The following is a 19,151-nucleotide window of genomic DNA, read 5'->3' as shown; positions in this document are numbered from 1 at the left end:
CCCCCTTGTGACTCTTTGTCTACCGTCATGATTGTTCAACTTCCTATGACTTTTAAACTTACACGACTCTTCATATTCATGTGTGTCCTTTGGACTTCCACTTTACAATACATTTGGATACAATATACATGGTCCACAATAGTGATGTGGCATATGACTACTCATGACATGACATGACACTGATGAAATAATCTGCTTGATAATGTGGCAATGTCAGGTCATTGTTGTTGGTAAGTGCTAGATGTCTTCTTGGATATGCTTTGTCTTCTCCTCCGCATGGATTGGTAATGTGAAGTATTCTATGATCTTAAGTCTTTGATGGTAGTTGCAAATTTGTGTCCATTTTCTCCCCCTTGATAGATCGACTTATGATTTCAGCTGCAAGAGATTATTTAGGAATGGTTCCCTCCTCCTATTCCTTTTTTATCATCTCGCCATGAATTGATAGTGTACATGTTCCGTCAAGTCATTCATGATGTGACAACATCAATATAAAAACCCCCTAGTCTAAGATGATGCATTTTTATCCATGAACTGAGCCCGAGACAAGTCATATGCTAGGAGAAAGGGCTAAGTGACTATGTATTGCGCAGTTCCAATAGACAGGGGGAGACCTTGATCACTAATACTATGCAGTGTGTAGCTGAAGCCAGACTGAGGGAAATTTCTGTGTAATCCTAACTAAGGGAAAAATTTGCACACTGCCCACTGAGGGAAAAGTTTCTGCATTGCCCACTTAGTAAAAAATTTACATAGTACCCACTGAGGGAAAATTTTGTGCAGTGCACACTGAGGGAAAAATTTGTGTAGTGCCCAGTGAGTGAAAATTTTGCGAAGTGCCCACTGAAGGAAAAAATTTCTCAGTGGCCACCAAGGGAAAAATTTGCACAGTGGCCACTGAGGGAAAAATTTGCATAGTGTCCACTGAGGGGAAAATTTGCATAGTGTCCACTGAGGGAAAATATTGTGCAGTTCAAGCAGGTAGTGCAGGTTGTAGGATGGGACCCTGGGAGGAAAAACTATGCAGTTTCAGGAATCAAGGGGGGCTAGGCAGCGTAAAAGTGGGAAGGGAAAATTTGAGCAGTTTCTCAAGGTGGTGAGCTCTAACTGAGGGAAGGGAACTAGAGGGAGAATCTGCATAGTTTTGGAGGCCAAGGGAAGTTGGGATTTCAATGCATTGTGAAATTCTAGCAAGAAAGCGAAAATATTGAGGGTTGAAGGTGCGAAGTGTGCAATTAAAGGAAAACTAGGAGGCACAATTGTGCAATTCTAGAGCTCAAGGGAGGCTATTGGACTCTAGAATTGTGTAGAAAAACAACCCTAGAGGATAGTAACTGTGAACTGCGCAGTTATAGGTAGCAGGGTCACATCTAAGAGGGTTGTGACTACACAGTGCATAGTTCAGTGAAGGCCCAGTGAAGATAAGTTGCCCGGTCGAGAAGATTTTCTGAAAATGGCCAAGTGCGCAAAGGGAGATGGACTCATGATGAAATTTAATTGTGATCAAACACTTAGCATATTTTGATGACACAACAACATAGATCATTAGAACAAACAAGCAAAGCATTCCCCTCTTTGTGACTGCCTCATGAAAGGATGCGACAAGTGTGATACTTAAGATAGACTTTGGGACGACCATGACAACACTTGTGTGACAATTCTCAAGACTTTGTGTATGGATGTGACGAATGTTTACATGGTTAGTAAAACTCATATACACAAAGAAGGACCTTTGAAACCACAAGAAAAAGGATTACAAACATTATACAACAGACAAACATGCCAAAAGATGACAGTTAATCCAACAAGCAAAAGGGGCCAAAGAACTTCAAGAAAGATCATGGAATGAGCTTGAGTGTTTTCAAAAATCAAGAAAAATACCAAGGAAGGCTCGAAAATTTGAGTGTAAGCCAAAATTTTAGGGGTGTTGCAGCAGCTACAACAACATAGTAGAGAAAACTATTCTTTGGAGAAGAAAGAAGTGACTTAATGTTCCACTATTGGAACTAGTGCTTCACCATTGTAATTGTGTACTTGAATCTTTCACCTTATTATAATTAAAGCTAGATGAGCCAACACATTTTCATGCATGTATTGTGAATCTCTTAGAACTATTGTTCAAATGTTTTCTATATATGTTTCATTCATATGTACTAAGGAAATTGAATTATTTTAGTGGCATCAATACTTATCTTCTTGAAGGTGTGTTGTATATGGTTTATTTATCATTGTGATGATGTAAACTATTTTTCTATATAATTAATGAAAATTTATTTCCTCTTGTGTCTCTCTTAGGTTAGTACTATTACTCCCTTCTAGAGGCTCACTTTTTGTCTCCCCCCTTTTGAAGGTCTCCTTTTATACATTGCAATTGGTGTTTCAAAATGTCATCATACTTGCTTATTCAAGGTTTATGTATATACTCTCTTATGTTTTCTAGTTAAATAAAGATGAAACTTTGTGTTACGGTGTCCCGACTAACAATCTGGATGTGAATCCTACTCCACATGATGTGAGGTCTGATTGGAACTTCACATCAAGAAGATCGTTTGTATGTTGGCAGTAATTAGCACAACCAATAGGTTCAATTTTGAAATGATATATAAAAAATGGGAGGACAATTGTTGCACTAAAGATTGTCACCTTGTCATTCTGCAATCTGTGTGAGTCCATTACCACTCATACTTTCCTCCTTTGCAAGTCTTAAACCTCAGTTCCTCATATCAAGCCTTGAAAATAAGAGAAAGCCCTCAAAAGTCTCTAAAACTCTAGTTCCACACTTTCTCTTTGCATTACCTGCGGTCCCACACCTAATGGTCATGTCTCCTGCACACCTAACCACTCTTTCTTTGTGTTATGGGTGTGGACCCCTGTAAAAGTTAAAAGGCACCAGTATATTCTAAAAAACTCACTTTCAGTCATTTCTAGAAGCTTCTGGAAGGAATCTTGAGGTGGCAAGTTCGCTCTCTTAAGGCTCATGCATCCCATACCTTAAGGAGCTAACCCCTTGATGTGAGGAGCTTATCCCCTTGAAGGAGGACTCTATCCCTTCATAAGTGGACCTGTAACCTCCTCCTTTGCACTATAAAATGAAGCATTGGGATGGTTACTTAGGAGGTTAGGAGCTGAATATTTTTGAAGTGAAATGCTGCTGGAACTTAGTCTTCTTTAGTTGAATTTTTATGAGGAGAGATTACATACCTCTAAGATCTCATTTGGAAGAGTGCAAGGCCTGTCAAAGTAAAGGAAATTCCTGTTTCGGATCCTAGGAAGAGCTTGTTCAACATCAAGGCTAAAAATGTTGTAAGGTTCTTCTACTTCAAAGTTAATACAAATAAGTTTGTTTTTCTCAATAAGCTATTGATTCATGGTTTATTTTATGGATTCCTTGATCACCATAATAAGCATGATTTATAATATTTACTATACAGGTGCTATTTAATGTTTGCATGTTTGTGATTGTAGGTTCTCAAAGGTAACTCTTTCGAACAATTGGAGAATGGCTACTACGAACAAGTGTTGGATCTAAGGTAGGATCTTAACACCTCTATAGTTTTTATTTATAAATCGCATATGTCTAGAGAAAGATAGATTTGTTTGTCTGTTTGTTGCTAGACTATCTTCTGATACTAGGGAGATCGGCCTTGTCCACAGGATCGATTTATCCAACCAAAAAATTGGCGACTCCACTGGGGAACTGAATTTGGTTTTTGTTTTTCCTTTGTCTTTGACTTGAGAAACTTGTTTTCGTTTCTGGTTTTTGATTGATGTATGATGACTTGGGTAGTTTTTAGGATCTGGATTATTTTTTTTTTTCGAAGTTTTCAGGGGACCGCACTTTCTCTTTACAGACAGTGCGGGCATCTCCGCACTTTTCCTTTAGTACACAGAGCGGTACCGCACCTGGTTCTACTGGAAGCCTGCGGACCCTGTAAATTTTTTTGAAAAACCTAAAAATGTTTTCTTCCAGTTAAGTTTAGGTTTCATTTAAGGTTTTTAGTGTCTACCCAGATCTACATTTGTCCTGTCAAAAATCTCTTGTGAGTGAGTTCCGATGGTATTTTTGTTTTAGATGATTTTCTAGAAGTTTTGCATGCCTGGAGTGTTTTTCACTTGGTCTCTGTAGTGACTCAAAGATTAGAAGCTTGAGAAACCTTAGATTACCTTGGTATCTTTTTGTCTTCTTGACGAGTCTAACTTGATTGTGAAAACTATCCTTTGTGAGAAACGGATTTAGTTTTCTCGTTGCAAATCTTTGAACAAACTTTGTTATAAGTTTTGAATTTCATTTTTACAAAAGAAAACATATCTGGATGTTTTTTTATTGATTTGTTATTATGAACGAATGAATCCTTAGTTTACTGAACAACTAAGAAAAAGGTCCTCAAAAAGAATTGAAGCTTTTATTTATTTAGATTTTAAAGTTTTTAGATATCAAAATTAGTTTTGGTAGTTTTGAGTGCTTTTCTAGAACTTGTAGATCTCTTTTGAATCAAATTGTTTTTCTTGTAGTTTCGAGTTTTGAAAAGGAAAGGGATTTATTGTGAGCCTTAATTAGTAGTCTCATTTTGAGTTCTTATTGAAAAATACAAAATATTTTCTTTCCATTTTCATGTTGAAAGAAAGAATTGTTTCTAAAAGAATTGCATTCTCAAACTCTTTCTTTTAGCTAGATTTTCATTGAAAGAAAAACGAATTTCTTATCATTTTAGGTGCATGTTTTTAGTGTTTTTGGAGTCGAGTCTTCACACCATCAAAGTTTCATTTCCATACCTATTGACTTAAAGAGCAACCCATAAAAGCAATGCTTAATTAAAATTAATCTAGTAATCTTTTCTATTTCTAGGGCTCTTATCACCAATATAGCTTAGGCTAGTATCTTGGAGTAGGGAGTAATTAACTCTCCAAGATAGTTAAAACAAACAAGTAGCTACATCTTGCAGTAGGAAATAAATCCTATTGTAACTGATACATTCTGGGAAGCTTCTCTTAAAGGAGTCAATCACGAGATCATGTTCAACCCTTTGAGACAATCAAGTCTATTTCATTGGGAAAGATAGAATATTTGTGCATATTATAAATGGTAAACCTCGGATTAACCATTGTCGAGGAGCCTGGGGTCACTTGTTGGTAAACCTCGAATCGATCATGTTGAGGAGCCTTCAAGGGGATTGAGCTTTGTTACTCTGCCCTTGCGCGTAGATTGGATCGTAGACTGTTACCCAGTTGTATTTGTTGTTGTTGGTAACCTTAGTATCCATAAACTTAAGATTATTTCCTAAGGTGACGGTGAAGGATGGGTCTCACTGTACCTAGAGCAGACGTCGACTAGACTCACTTGGACTCTCTGGGGGGTTCTCTTCACTCGAGATGGTTTTGTGAAGAAACTTGTGCCAGTATGTTTCATTAAGCAGGTTGTCGGGGTAACTGTTCCAACCGCCCTTTCTGTATTAAAATTATACGACGTTGGATTTTATCACCAACGAGTGTTTTTAGTACGGGAAGTTACTATTTGTGTGTGGTTTTAACTCTTAGAGTTTTTAGGCGTGTGATTTAGTTGTTTGTTTCTTTAGAGACTTTAGGTGGTTTTATTAAAATTTTCTTTATTTGCGTGTGATTATTTTCATCCTACACCCAGAGGTTATTATGCTTGGTCGATCATATCAAGACAATCATCTATGTTTTCCCAATCACCGGAAACATTTTTATATGGCGGTCCTACTGTTCCTTTGGGGTACCAGTCACTTTCTGGTACTTTTTCAGGAGCAACTCCTCGACCAACTGAACATCAGTTATCACCTGGTAATAATGGAACTAAAACGTTGAACGCAGAACAAATCTTTATGATGTCTGGTAGTATTCCAAATCCTCAACCTCAAGGTAGTCAGTTACCGCCTGGGGGTCAAGGTAGTCAGTTATCACCTGGGGGGCAACCTCAAGGTAGTCAGTTTCCACCTGGGAGGCAACGCCAAGGTAGTCAGTTTCCGCCTAGAGGGCTAGCTCAAGATTTTCAACCTTCAGGACAGTACATACCCCAAGTTCAACCCCAGACTCAGTATATTTCTCAAGATGCTTATAAACCCCAGATTCAGTATGTCCCTCAGGGTTATCAACCTCAAGGTCAATACCCAACTCAAGGTTTCCAACCGCCTTCTGGTCAATCATTTTTACAAGGAGCTCGAAATGTACCGCTGAATTATCAGCCCTACGTTCAACTAGGTTATGGTCCTCCATATGTGCAACCTTTTATGAGTCTCAGAATGAATATGGTGTGGGATCCGTCTCAAACTCAACAGACTATGCAACCTAATGTGCAGTTATCTAATCAACCTATACAACCTTTGGTTTTTGGTCCAACCCAGCAACCTGTCCAACCTATGGTTCAAACCTCTGCACCTGGTTTAGTTCAGCAGCCTGGGCCTAGTTCACCTCAAACTCCGCCTCGAACTACTGCTGCAACTATTGTAACTTCTATTCAAGCTACCACAAGTGTTTCTGGAGTATCTGTAGCTTCGGTTTCTACTATCCCTGCATCAGTGCAAACTCCTCAAGTCTCTGTGCCCCAGTCATGACCTACAGTTCAGACTTCGGTCTAGATGCCTGCAGGACAAGCTGGTCTAAGTACGATTGCTACAAGTCAACTGCAATTCACTTATCAACTATACAAGGGACAGTATCAATCCGATCCTACTGTACAAAACCCAGTTTATTAGAATCAACCGTATCCTAGCTATACTTATCAACAGCCTCAACAACCTCAGTTTGGTCCGGTTAATCCTGGTTTTCTAGGAGGTTATAACATTCCTTATGCAAATCCAATTCCAGGTTATACTAGATATCCTCCTCCTAGAACTAGTCTCATTACTCAAGGTTTTCGCAACCCTAACCATCAGTTACCATTTATTTGAACTTTGGATTTGCCTGATTTGTCGCGGCTTATGAACGATCCAATTTACTATCTTTCGTATTGGCCACCAATGCCTAATAAGTTTCCCAGTGATATCCTGAAATTCGAGGGTAAGTCAGGAGAGGATCCCTCAGATCACGTTATGACTTATCACCTCTAGTGTGCATCTAATTCTCTCATTGATGATTCAATTTGATTGCATCTTTTTCAACGAACTCTTATTGGTCTTGCCCCCAAATGGTACATTGAGTTACCACGAGGCTCTTTTTATAATTTCAGTCAGTTAGCCACTTCTTTCTTAACTCATTTTCAATTTCCTGTCAGATACGACAATGGCATGGAACTGTTAACTTCACTAAAACAATCCACGTCCACATATATTTCTGATCATATTCATGAATGGCGACGTAGAAGGCGTTTAGTGAAAGTTTTCATTCCGGATCAAATTTTAGCAGAATGGTTCGTTAAATCATTCTTACCTAAAATCACTGAAGATGTATCTAAGGCAGGAGTTTTCACTGAAGAGCAAGTCATTGCTTAGGTTTAGTACCTTGACCTCATTTATACGCAGTCAGGTACTTTACATGAAAAAATCCCTGATCTTCCAAAAACTACAACTCCTTCTGGGTCTCATGTTGCTGATGGTATGATTGGTTCAATTAGTACTAGAAGCAAGAAGAAATCTTCAAAGAATTATTCTCCTACAATAACTTTACCTAATTCCCCGAAAGGAGATTCTTCCGCTAAAGTTTCTGTCGGCGTCCAAGTCGTAGATTCATCTACAACCAAATCTGGTAGTAAAGAGAAGGGGAAGAACAAAAGCAATCAAAATTCAAAAGATAAAACAAACAAAAATGAATCTATTGACGAAAAACGAAAACCTCACTATCCTTGTTTCATTTGCGACAAGGATCATTTTACCAAAGAATGCCCACATAGAGCAGAGTTTTCGAAATTCGTTAAAGATTCTCAAACGCCTGCTATCTTGAAGGATCCTTTTCCTACTCAAGATAGTAAGATGGTTGCTTCTTCCTTGAATACCTCAGAAGAACCCATTATGATGATGTCTCATGTTAGGATTGCAACGCGATCGCAAGATTATGGTAGTAAAAATCCTATTGATGGTAAAGAAGCAGAATCTTCTAATTCAAACACATCAACGACACCTCCTCCTAGGTCTGCTCCACTACAAATTGAGAAACCCAACCCAGACTTAGTAACCAAACCGCCTGCTAAAGGTATATTTTAGAAATCAGCTTTCAATCCACATGCGAGAGCTACTCAGAATTATAACATTGTTGAAGACTTAGTTGTTTCCCCTTTAGCAATGTTGCCTTTGGAAGTGTTGCAATCATGCCCAGCACAGCATAAATTACTATTGTCTGCTATAGGAGCTATTGATATTCAGGATCCAAACCTAATATTCCTCGATTTAGAGAATAGTACACCTCGCCTCCCTCATCAAATGGCTTTCCAGATTCTAGTTTTAGTGAAAAACGGACCTTGCTTTTGGACTGTGATTGATGAAGGGGCTTCTACGTGTATTATGTCAATCCAGTGTTGGAGATCGCTTTGTTATCCTATACTCAGTCAGTCTCTGACAATTCTAAAGGCTTTTGATGGCCGAGGGTTCCATCCTTTTGGTATTTTAGAGGATTTACCTATAGGGGTTGAAGGCAAAACCGGTAAATCTAGATGTGGAAGTGGTTGATGCCCCTCTAGATTACAACCTTCTCCTGGGTCGCAGTTGGACTTATGCTATGACTGCTATTGTTTCATCAGTCTTTCGGCTTATAAAGTTTCATAATAACGGAAAGATCATTACAATAGACCAGTTGACTTATTTCTCATCCGACCCAGCCTCTTCAGATAGTGTTCAGTACATTGGTAAAATGACTATCCCTTACAAGGATGTTGGCGTAGGTTTGATTAAAGATTCTGGTTTACTGGGAACGTTTTCCTTCCCTCCTCCTAACGTATTGCCTTCTATTGCAAATATTCATATGATTTCATCGAATACTGTTACTTTTGATGATCCTCAGATCATACCTTCCAATTCTGAGGTGGATACATTTGATGGCATGATGCCTTTGAGTCCCTTTGAAATTTCATATAAGGCTATACAGTCGTTTTCTGATTCCTGACCTAGGTTGAGGATAGTTTTTTCCTGTGTCAACCTCGTTAAAAAATGAAACAAGGGTTTCGAGGATAGTTTGTTCCTGTCTCAACCTCGTTAAAAAATGAAACCGAATGTTTCGAGGATAGTTTGTTCCTGTATAAACCTCATTAAAAAATGAAACCGAATGTTTCGAGGATAGTTTGTTCCTGTATAAACCTCGTTAAAAAATGAAACCGGGTGTTTGGAGAATAGTTCCTTGTCTTGTGTCAAGCTCGTTAAAAAATGAAACATGGAGTCATGAGAATAGTTCCTTGTCTTGTGTTAAGCTCGTTTAAAAAATGAAACAAGGGTTTTGAGGATAGTTCTTTTCCTGTGTCAACCTCATTAAAAAATGAAACAACTCCCTTTCCAAGTCGAGTCTTTCCAAGATCTCGAAAGTGAACCTTCATTCCATCCACCTGGTTGAATGCAATGAAGCTTGGGGGGCATGTACCTCGATTTGAGTCATTATGCCGGGGGCATGCGAACTTATAACAAGCATAGTTTTTCGTTTCAAGATTGTGTAAACATGAAACCGAATCCAAGTAGAGTTCTCTATGGTTCAAGCTTGTGTAAAAATGAACTCATACCCGTTTTACATCTCGTGATTGCCGTCTTTATCCGCTAAATTCTATTACATGAGCCTTGGTTGTTTTCATTCCATCGCCACCATCTCTTTGGCTGATCATATGCTTTCACTTGGTTGTTTTTCCTTTCTTGAGGGACAACAGCTATGAGTGGTTTTATTAGCCAGCCTCTTAACCATTACATGTTTTGAGCAGTTCCACCATTACCAGAACCAGTTGCTACCCTTTATACTACTCGTTCCTCTAGGATGAGTCTTCTTTAAGCTCTTTTATGAGTAGTAAAATATGAAAAGATTGCCGAGTTTTTCCCTTTTTAACTCGTTAAATGAAATTAAAAATGTGATCCACTTTCAACTCTTTTCAAACCCTATAAACATGAAAAGATCGAGGACTTTTGTCGTTTCGGGTTCGATACTGGTTACGAGACAACGTGTCTTCGATCACTTTTTTACTTTTTTGGATCGAGGCCACTAATAATGAAAAGTACTCCTTGATCGTAATGCTCAAGCGGTTCTCTCGAGTATTATTTTATACTTTTTCGGGCTCGAGGGACACAAATTTACGAAAAAGGACCCCCCTGGAGTTTTATTTTCCATGTCTTTTTCAAACTCTCTAAACATGGAAAAGACTCCGAGTTTTACCTATGTCAGACTCGTTAAACCCGGACGACATACCGTGACGAGACTAGAGTCTTCTTTAAACCCTTTTCAGACTCATTAAATATGAAAAGATTGTCGAGCGTTTGTCCTTTCCAGCTCGTTAAAGTATTGGAAATGTCATCCCTCCTGTATTATTTTAACCTTTTTCAGACCTGAGGGATTATTTTATGAAAAAGTACACCCATGGAGTTTTCTTAAGTTTTTCTTCTGACTCCCTAAAATTGAAAAACACCAAGTTTTTCCTACACTGGACTCGTTAAAATTTAACAGTAAAGGACCTGTTCAATTTCAAACAGGAACGAACCACTCCTTCTTAGGGTTCAAATTTTAAACTAAGTTGGACTCATCTGAAGGATGAGCTTATAAACAAGAAAATGTTATCCTCCTCAAGCTTGTAAAAAATAAAGAGGTACTTGCCAGAAATGGTGGGGGAAAAGAGAGAAAAATGAACCTATTTGTTACACTTTGTGTTTTAGAAAAGTCGTTAACCACTCTTGAACACGAAACTTTTGTTCACCTGGGTTGGAGAATCCTTTGCCTAACAGTTAATAAAACTGTATTGAAAGTCTTCAGCTGGTTTCTGGGTATTAGCTTTGGGTCAATTGTCACCAAACCATCTGCAGTGTCTTTATGTGTTCAAGAGATCAGTTCAAATAAACCATTCATCTACAAAATATATGTCACCCATTTTGACCATCCCTGAGTCAGTCCTTGCCACTATATTTCTTCAAAACTTGATCTATGATTTCGTGTTGTGGGCTTGCCTATGACGGATCGCTTTCTATCGACATCAGCTCATTATCTAGGAAGTTGATCTAGGAATCGTCAGTACCTTGAAAATTGCATGCCCTAATGGCAGTTTCCTCGCCTCCGATGATAGGTTACATCATTGACCTTCGATCGAATGATTCTATGATATGCTCGACTTCGACTCATTTATTCACATTTCATGGATTGTACGGGGTACTTTGAGAGCCATTGACATTACTGGTGGTTTCTCTCATACTTGTTAACAGTTCACATCATTGACTGGTAATCAAGTGGTTTATACCATGTTCGACTTCGACACATTCATTCACATGGATAGAATCGTGGATCTAGTTTCTACCATCCATGCTACAAGGAATTTTGTTATTCATTATACAGTGGACTATTTATAAATAGATGGTTGCATCCATACTGTGTCTACACATGTATATACTCTTGATGTATTACAAAATCATTCCTGTATCAGAACATTTTAGTCAGTTTTTAGTCAGTTTTGATATGAGTATGGGAATACCTACCTCAACGATGATATGTTCACATGTATATATTTTGCATTGAATGTTCTTACAGGTTCCGACTGGGGTGTCCACAAGATGATCCTTGAAATCATAAAGTACTTCACTCTTCATAGATGACAAACTCTATCTTCATCTATTACAGACTTCGCACTTTAGGGGGCAATCTGTTGCACTAAAAATTGTCACCTTGGCATTCCGCAATCTGTGTGAGTCCATTACCACTCATACTTTCCTCCTTTGTAATTCTTAAACCTCAGTTCCTTATATCAAGCCTTGAAAATAAGAGAAAGCCCTCAAAAGTCTCTAAAACTCTAGTTCTGCACTTTCTCTTTGCATTACCTGCGGTCCCGCACCTAATGGTCATGTCTCATGTGCACATGACCATTCTATCTCTGTGTTATGGGTGCGGAACCCTGTAAAAGTTAAAAGGCACAAGTATATTCTAAAAGGCTCACTTTCAGTCATTTCTAGAAGCTTCTGGAAGGAATCTTGAGGTGGCAAGTTCGCTCTCTTAAGGTTCATGCATCCCATTCCTTAAGGAGCTAACCTGTTGATGTGAGGAGATTATACCTTTGAAGGAGGACACTATCCCTTCATAGGTGGACCTGTAACCTCCTCCTTTGCACTATAAAATGAAGCATTGGGCTGGTTACTTAGGAGGTTAGAAGCTGAATATTTTTGAGGTGAAATGCTGCTGGAACTTAGTCTTCTTTAGTTGAGTTTTTATGAGGAGAGATTACATACCTCTAAGATCTCATTTGGAAGAGTGCAAGGCCTGTCAAAGTAAAGGAAATTCCTGTTTTGGACCCCAGGAAGAGCTTGTTCAACATCAAGGCTGAAACGGTTGTAAGGTTCTTCTACTTCAAAGCTAATACAAATAAGTTTGTTTTTCTCGATAAGGTGTTGGTTCATGGTTTATTTTATGGATTCCTTGATCATCATAATAGGCATGATTTATAATATTTACTATGTAGGTGCTATTTAATTTTTGCTTGTTTGTGATTGCAGGTTCTCAAAGGTAACTCTTTCGAACAATTGGAGAATGGCTACTACGAACAAGCATTGGATCTAAGGTAGGATCTTAACACCTCTATAGTTTTTATTTATAAATCGCATATTTCTAGAGAAAGATAGATTTGTTTGTCTGTTTGTTGCTGGACTATCTTCTGATACTAGGGAGATCGGCCTTGTCCGCAAGATCGATTTATCCAGCCAACAACAATGTATTGACAAATTATCTTTTTAGGATGGAAGAAGCCTAAAGTTTATATTCTACTACACCTTCCATAATGGTATGACTGGAAGAATCTCAACATTAATGGAAACATGACAATAGTACTAAACAAAAAAATATAATGTATAGCGTAAGGAATGAACTTCATGGAACATTGGGGCTGGAATGGAGATATAATTTGGTACAAATGTAAAATATTTTCATTCCCTCAATCAAATATGAAGCAATAAATATTGAAGGAGTCCCATGACTCTTCCATGGCAGGACATGTAATGTTAGTTAAGGATACTAAAGGATAAACAAATATTTTTTTACGGAAGGAATGAATAAATATATTCAAACAATTGTAAGAGAATGTTAGGTTTGCGAAAAAAAGAAAGAAGAGACAACAAAATGTCCATGGTTTCTTTTTCCGTCACACATACCTAATCAAATATGGGAAGATGCATGAATGGAATTCATTAACGAGTTAACAAAATAAAAAGGTAGGGATTCCATTTTTGTGGAATTCAAAATACATACATAGCAAGCCAAATTCTAGAAGTGTTCATGAAGGAAAATGATATAATTCATGGCTCTCCTAAGGCAATAGTGAGTGACAAAGATTCCAAAATCATAAAACTTTTGGAAAGACTTATGGAATAGACTAGAACAACGTTGGTGATAAGTTCAACATCTCATCAACATATGGTCAAATAGAAATACTTATCAAATGATTATATCATTATCTACATTTTTATTCTTTAGATACACAATCTCAATCGTTGAACTGGCTTCCTTTGGCAAAAAGTTGATATAATACTACATATCACACATCTACTACAATTACCCCATTTGTGGCCCTTTACTATTAACTTAATCCCAATACTTCATAGTTTTTACAATATAAGTCCAAATTAGAATTAATCAAGTCACATATGGCTTATACTAACGAAACTTTAATAATTCCTAAGGAAGACTTTCAAATGGTGCAAACTAATATGAAACAACAAGAAAATGAAAATTGAAGTGAAATAAATTATTAGGAGGGTGATTGGTAGTTCTTAGACTACAACATTATAAGGCATATACACACAAGAAAAAGAAAAATCATAAATTAGCTCCAAACATTTATGGAACTGGCAAGGTTTTTAACTAGATTTGACAATCGGTGTATGAGATAGATTTCCTTCTTCTCTTACTCATAAGATTTTTTATGTATCTTTCCTATAAAAGGTTTTGGTTTAGACTATTCTAGTGCAAATAGAAATTTCAAAATTATATGAATAAGGGAAGTTGATCCTTGAATTAGAGAAAGTTATAGATTAGTGTTATCTATCTCTTAAAAATATAACCATTATGGAGCACCTAATGAAGTGGAAGATTGTGCATCTAGAAGAATCTACATGATCTGTAAAATTCCATGGATATTCTATTGGAAAATTGGCATTGTTTGTCTGGCTAGTGGCAGAAGTGTGTTGGTATTGATGTCAACATTCATGCGGGGAGATCAAGTTGGGAAGATGGAATTCCCTGAGAGTTAGCAATTGTGTTGGCATTATTGTCAACCAAATCAACATGGATGTATGTGCTAGCATGATGTTAGGAAAGAAAACATTGATTTCCACTAGGATATTTGTGATGGCCATAGATACTAGCATTAATGTGCTTGATGTGTCAAGCTTAGGGGGAGTCCTATGGTTGTTGTAGTCTCTGGTAGAGAATCACCATAGTAGTAGGCCTATTGGAGAAGCCATAAAATGATAACTATGGTGGTTGGGAGTCCCATGCTTTAGAAGATATTCTGCCTCAAGAGATCAACTCAGATACTGCTAGCATGATGTAAGTGCTCAGAAAGAGCTTTCCAGCGGTATGTGGTTGTAAATAAATGTATATTTGGATCAAAATTTATTGATAGCCGAAGTAAGGACCATGAAGTCCTTAGGAGCATGCCTAATTTTGGAACCAAGGAAGCAGGCAAATTTTGGAATTTTCGAACATGGAAGCAAGTCGAATTTCAAAGTCTCAGAACATGGAAGTAGGCAAAATTTAAGAGTCTTAGTCAATCGGAAGCAGGGCACATTTCGGGCCCTGAATTTCGCAACTACAGGACCTCAAAGAGTCCAAGGCTCGGGACATTAAAAGGGCTAAATATCAAAGTAAGATGAATATGAGGAGGCTAGAACATTGGAACCCCTCAGAATTTTGTAACTTCAGAATTTCAGAGGTCAGAGTCTCGAGACCTCAGAAGGTTGGAATATTGGTACCCCTCAGAACTTTGGGACCTCAGAAGGTAGGAATATTAGAGCCTAGAAATTTTGGTACTTCAGAGATAAAAATTTTGTAACTCCTTGTTAGTTGAATTATTTTGAAAGCATCGAGGGTTTCGGGGAGCAAAATTTACAAAGTAATTTAGTTACAAAAAAAGGGACTGAGGGACCCTTTCTCTCTCCTCTAATAAGACACATGGACACAAGTGATTGGCCCTCAGGAGCTGACGGTGGAATACGATGTCAGCATGATGTGTTTGTACGAAGGACACGTGGAAGTCCGATTTAGCATTATTAAGTGGCCTAATGGGGAAAATCCTAGTGAGATCTGTCGCCACTAAGGAGACGCCACGTGGTGATGATGACAAGAGCATGATTTCACCATAGAAGTATATCAGTGATTGGGGATTTTGTAACTCTGTTGTAATTGATTTTTGAGAAAGTTATGATACAAGGAGCTCCGATGTAATTGGAACTTGGTTATGGACCCAAAAGAACCAAGGGCATAGTGAAGGGCTTAACACCTAAGTGTTATGGAGATGCCACAAGTATAGCAGAGGTTGGATATTTCATAACTCCTTCATAATCAAATTTCAAGAAGGTCGCGATACGAGGGAGCTACGATGTTGATGGGAATTTGGTCATGGATACCAAAGAACCAAGAGAAAAGAGAAAGAACACAAGGAGAAAGGCCCTCAGTAGGATCCCAAAGGGATTAGAACCTAAGTGTTATTCTATCAGTCACAACACCCGATCCTATGGTTGGAATGTGATAAGGGGTGAAGAAAAAGGGGCTAAAGGCCAATATCAAAATCTCATGATTTTGTAATGTCCAACCTTAATAAAGTTACGATATGCGGGACTCTAAAATACCAATACAAAGGTGTATGAATCTGCTAGTCACAACACCCGATCCCATGGAGGAAAAACAATAAGCGGTGAAGCAAAAGGGGCTAAAGGACAATTAGAATATTGTGATTTTGTAACATCCTACCTTAGTAAAGTTATGATATGTGAGGCTATGAAATTCCAATACAAGGGTGTATGGAAGATGAATGAGTCAAAAGCTAAGGGTAAATGAACGTAGAAAATTTGGTTGATGGAGTCAATGGTGACTATCGTAGGCAAGAGATAAAGACAAAGATCATTGGGTCAAGGTAGCAGTGACCATGCTTGTGCATGATGATTTAAATGCACTCTATTAGTGAGCTTAGACAAGTCATCCCTGAGTTTACTTGTGTGCTATGAGGAACTGAATGAAGATCATATCCTTAGGGACAAGATATTTGTTCACAGAAGGAACAAGAGCCTTTTTGGAGTGTGCAAGTTAAATAATATTTAATTCTCAGCATGGAGAATCACACGGAGACCCATTCTCCGAATTAATTGTAGTACAACCATAGTTGGTGAGTGAATGATGCCCATCCTCATGTTTAATGTAGTGGAAGAATTGAAGAAAGAGATGAAACAATGGCATGGAGAAGCCAATGAGTAAACTCATCCAGTGTGAATGGCAGAGTGATGACTGACAGAGAAAATGTCAATCACTATGTTTTAGTGAAACAAAACCCAGGATTGTAATTGAGAAATGGGGGGAGGATAATTATTGTTGCTAACGAGCTGTGTGGAGAGATTTATGTGTGAGTCTATTTTTATATGAGGTCAAGTGAGACTGTGCTGAAAACAAGAGGCTGAGAGTGCCTATGTAGAAAAAATAGACCCCAAGAGAGACTTTGTTGTTGTGTGAGGCTGAGTGAGCCTATGCTGCAAAGAAGAGGCTGACAGTGCCTATGGAATAGAAGGGGTCGAAAGCTGAATGTATGATGATGAGAGCAGTGGGATGAGAATAGTATGATATTACAGTGTGAACAAAGTGCTGAGAGAGTTCTATGTTAGTGAATACTGTCTAGCGGAAAAGAGAGCTGCTATGGAGTGAGAAAAGGATAGAGTATTGCATAGGTTGTGAGTTAACAATGAGTTGTTGTAGAGTGAGAATAGGAAAATGTGTTGTGTAGGCTGTGAGTTAACAACGGGTTACTACAGAGTGAGCAAAGGATAGTGGGCTGCAGGTGCCAAAAGGTTGTTGAGGACAACATAGATGAAAATAGACATAAAGGCTGCCAATTACAATGAGCAACAGGTTTTCTTTTGAGTGTGGGTTGGAGCCTGCATATAGGAATTTGGTGCTTCCATCTCTAGTGGGTGTATGAGAAGGATTAGGGGTTTCTCCCTCCTGCAAGTTAGTGCTTTCATAAATCCAAGGAGACGCAAGTTGATGCTTGCAAAAAATCCATGAAGTTCGTGCGTGAGATGGTTCTTCTAGTAGGATGATCAAGTGTCTGCAAAAGGAGGGACTTGGTGCTTCCTGCTAGTGGGTGCTAGAAAAAAATGAAAGGGATTTGGTGCTTCCTATGAGTGGTGGCTCACAAATAGATTGATGTAATAGAGTAGGTTCTCTTATTTTTACATCAATAACCACAACAAGATTTGGTGGTTTTTTCCCGAAAGGATTTCCACATTAAACCTTTGTGTCTCTGCATGTGTTTGTTTCTCATGATGTGTATGATTATATTGGCTGATATGGTTGTTGTTATGGTTTTTTAATGGTTTATCTCGTACAATGGATGATAAAATTTGAATGAGTAAATATAAACTAGCATAAGAGTTAAAATTAGCATTAATATTGATTCATCCCCCCTCTCAGTATTAACATTGTTTCCAACAATTTGTATGAGATCCAAGTTCCCTCAATAATAGCTTAATCTATCAAAGGTAGATAAAAGGGAAACAATGGCTAATCAAGTTTTCTTAATAGAGGAAGGAGTTCCATTTTTAAATGGATTAGACTATGAGCTCTGGAAGATCATAATGAAAGCCTACTTGATGGTAGCAAATGATAACATTTCTTTGGCTTTGATATATGAAGAGAGGAATGGCTTTAATACATAAGCCAAGGAAATCATCATGAAAGGGTTTTCTAAGAAAGACGTTGATAAACTGAGGCATTGTGAATCAAAAAAGGAAATGTTGGACAACCTGCAATTTCTATATGGAGCATAAAGCTACACAACTCAAGAGGAGGTCGAGGAACCTTGTCTCTCAAGTAGTAAACCCGAATATGTGAAGTCTGCTAATAATGAGAAGAAGAGAAGGAAGAGGAATAAGAAGGTATCCCAAAGGAAATATGCTCAAAATATTTAATATATTTATTCATGTGAGAAAACTGCTAATGTTCACTCCAAGGGTGGTCAAGAAGAAGATTTGGATGAGAGGCTATTTGGCTCTGAAGGTAAGCTATTTTTCTATTATAATTATGAAAAGATGGGTCACTTAGACATTAGATGTGCATATTCCTTTTATGAAGATAAATATAGTCATACATCTAGTGTTTGTGAAGAGAGGCCTATACTTGTAGCAATAGCCAATGAGGGTATCTCAAAAGAAGAATATAAATTCCAGGTTTGCTCATCCGTAGGATAAAATAAGAGTTTCACTAGTAGTGATGAAGAAGGGATACCAATTAGACTTGTGGAAGACTCCATAGACACAAAGATTGTTTTAGATCTCTATGGTGGCTCATCCAACACTTCTGATAGTGAATAAAAAGTTCTAGATGAAAGGATCTATTTCAGGAATAAGTTTATCTCTGCTCTAAAAGATATCAAGGAGCTATCAGAAGAAAATATCAATAAAGAGGAGAAGTTACACAAATATGAGCTTGAGAATGAGAAGTTGAGAAAAAAATAGTTGATCTAAATGCTCAATAAGAAGAGGCTAGCAGATTGAATGGAAGGATAACCATTCAGCTAGATGAAATAGAAGCTCACTATGAGAGACTATAATTTGAAGTAGTCTCATTGAGACACGACTTAGAAAATTAAAATAAAGAGTTGTCTCAATACCAAAATCTTGAGGAGAGAAAAAAGGCTTTGAATGAAATGCTTGTCAAACAAATATCCACACTCATCAAGGATGGTTTAGGTTTGGAAGAAGAATAAAGCTCCAAGAAGGAAAAGACTGAAGGGTCAACTATCCAAGTAAGGGCAGTTGGAGGTTCCAACAACAACAAGG

Source organism: Pinus tabuliformis, chromosome 5_2, assembly GCF_031772625.1.
Source record: "Pinus tabuliformis cultivar Carrire ecotype Pingquan chromosome 5_2, CPIR1, whole genome shotgun sequence".
NCBI classification, from domain to species: domain Eukaryota; kingdom Viridiplantae; phylum Streptophyta; class Pinopsida; order Pinales; family Pinaceae; genus Pinus; species Pinus tabuliformis.
Note: the sequence above shows the minus strand (reverse complement) of the source record.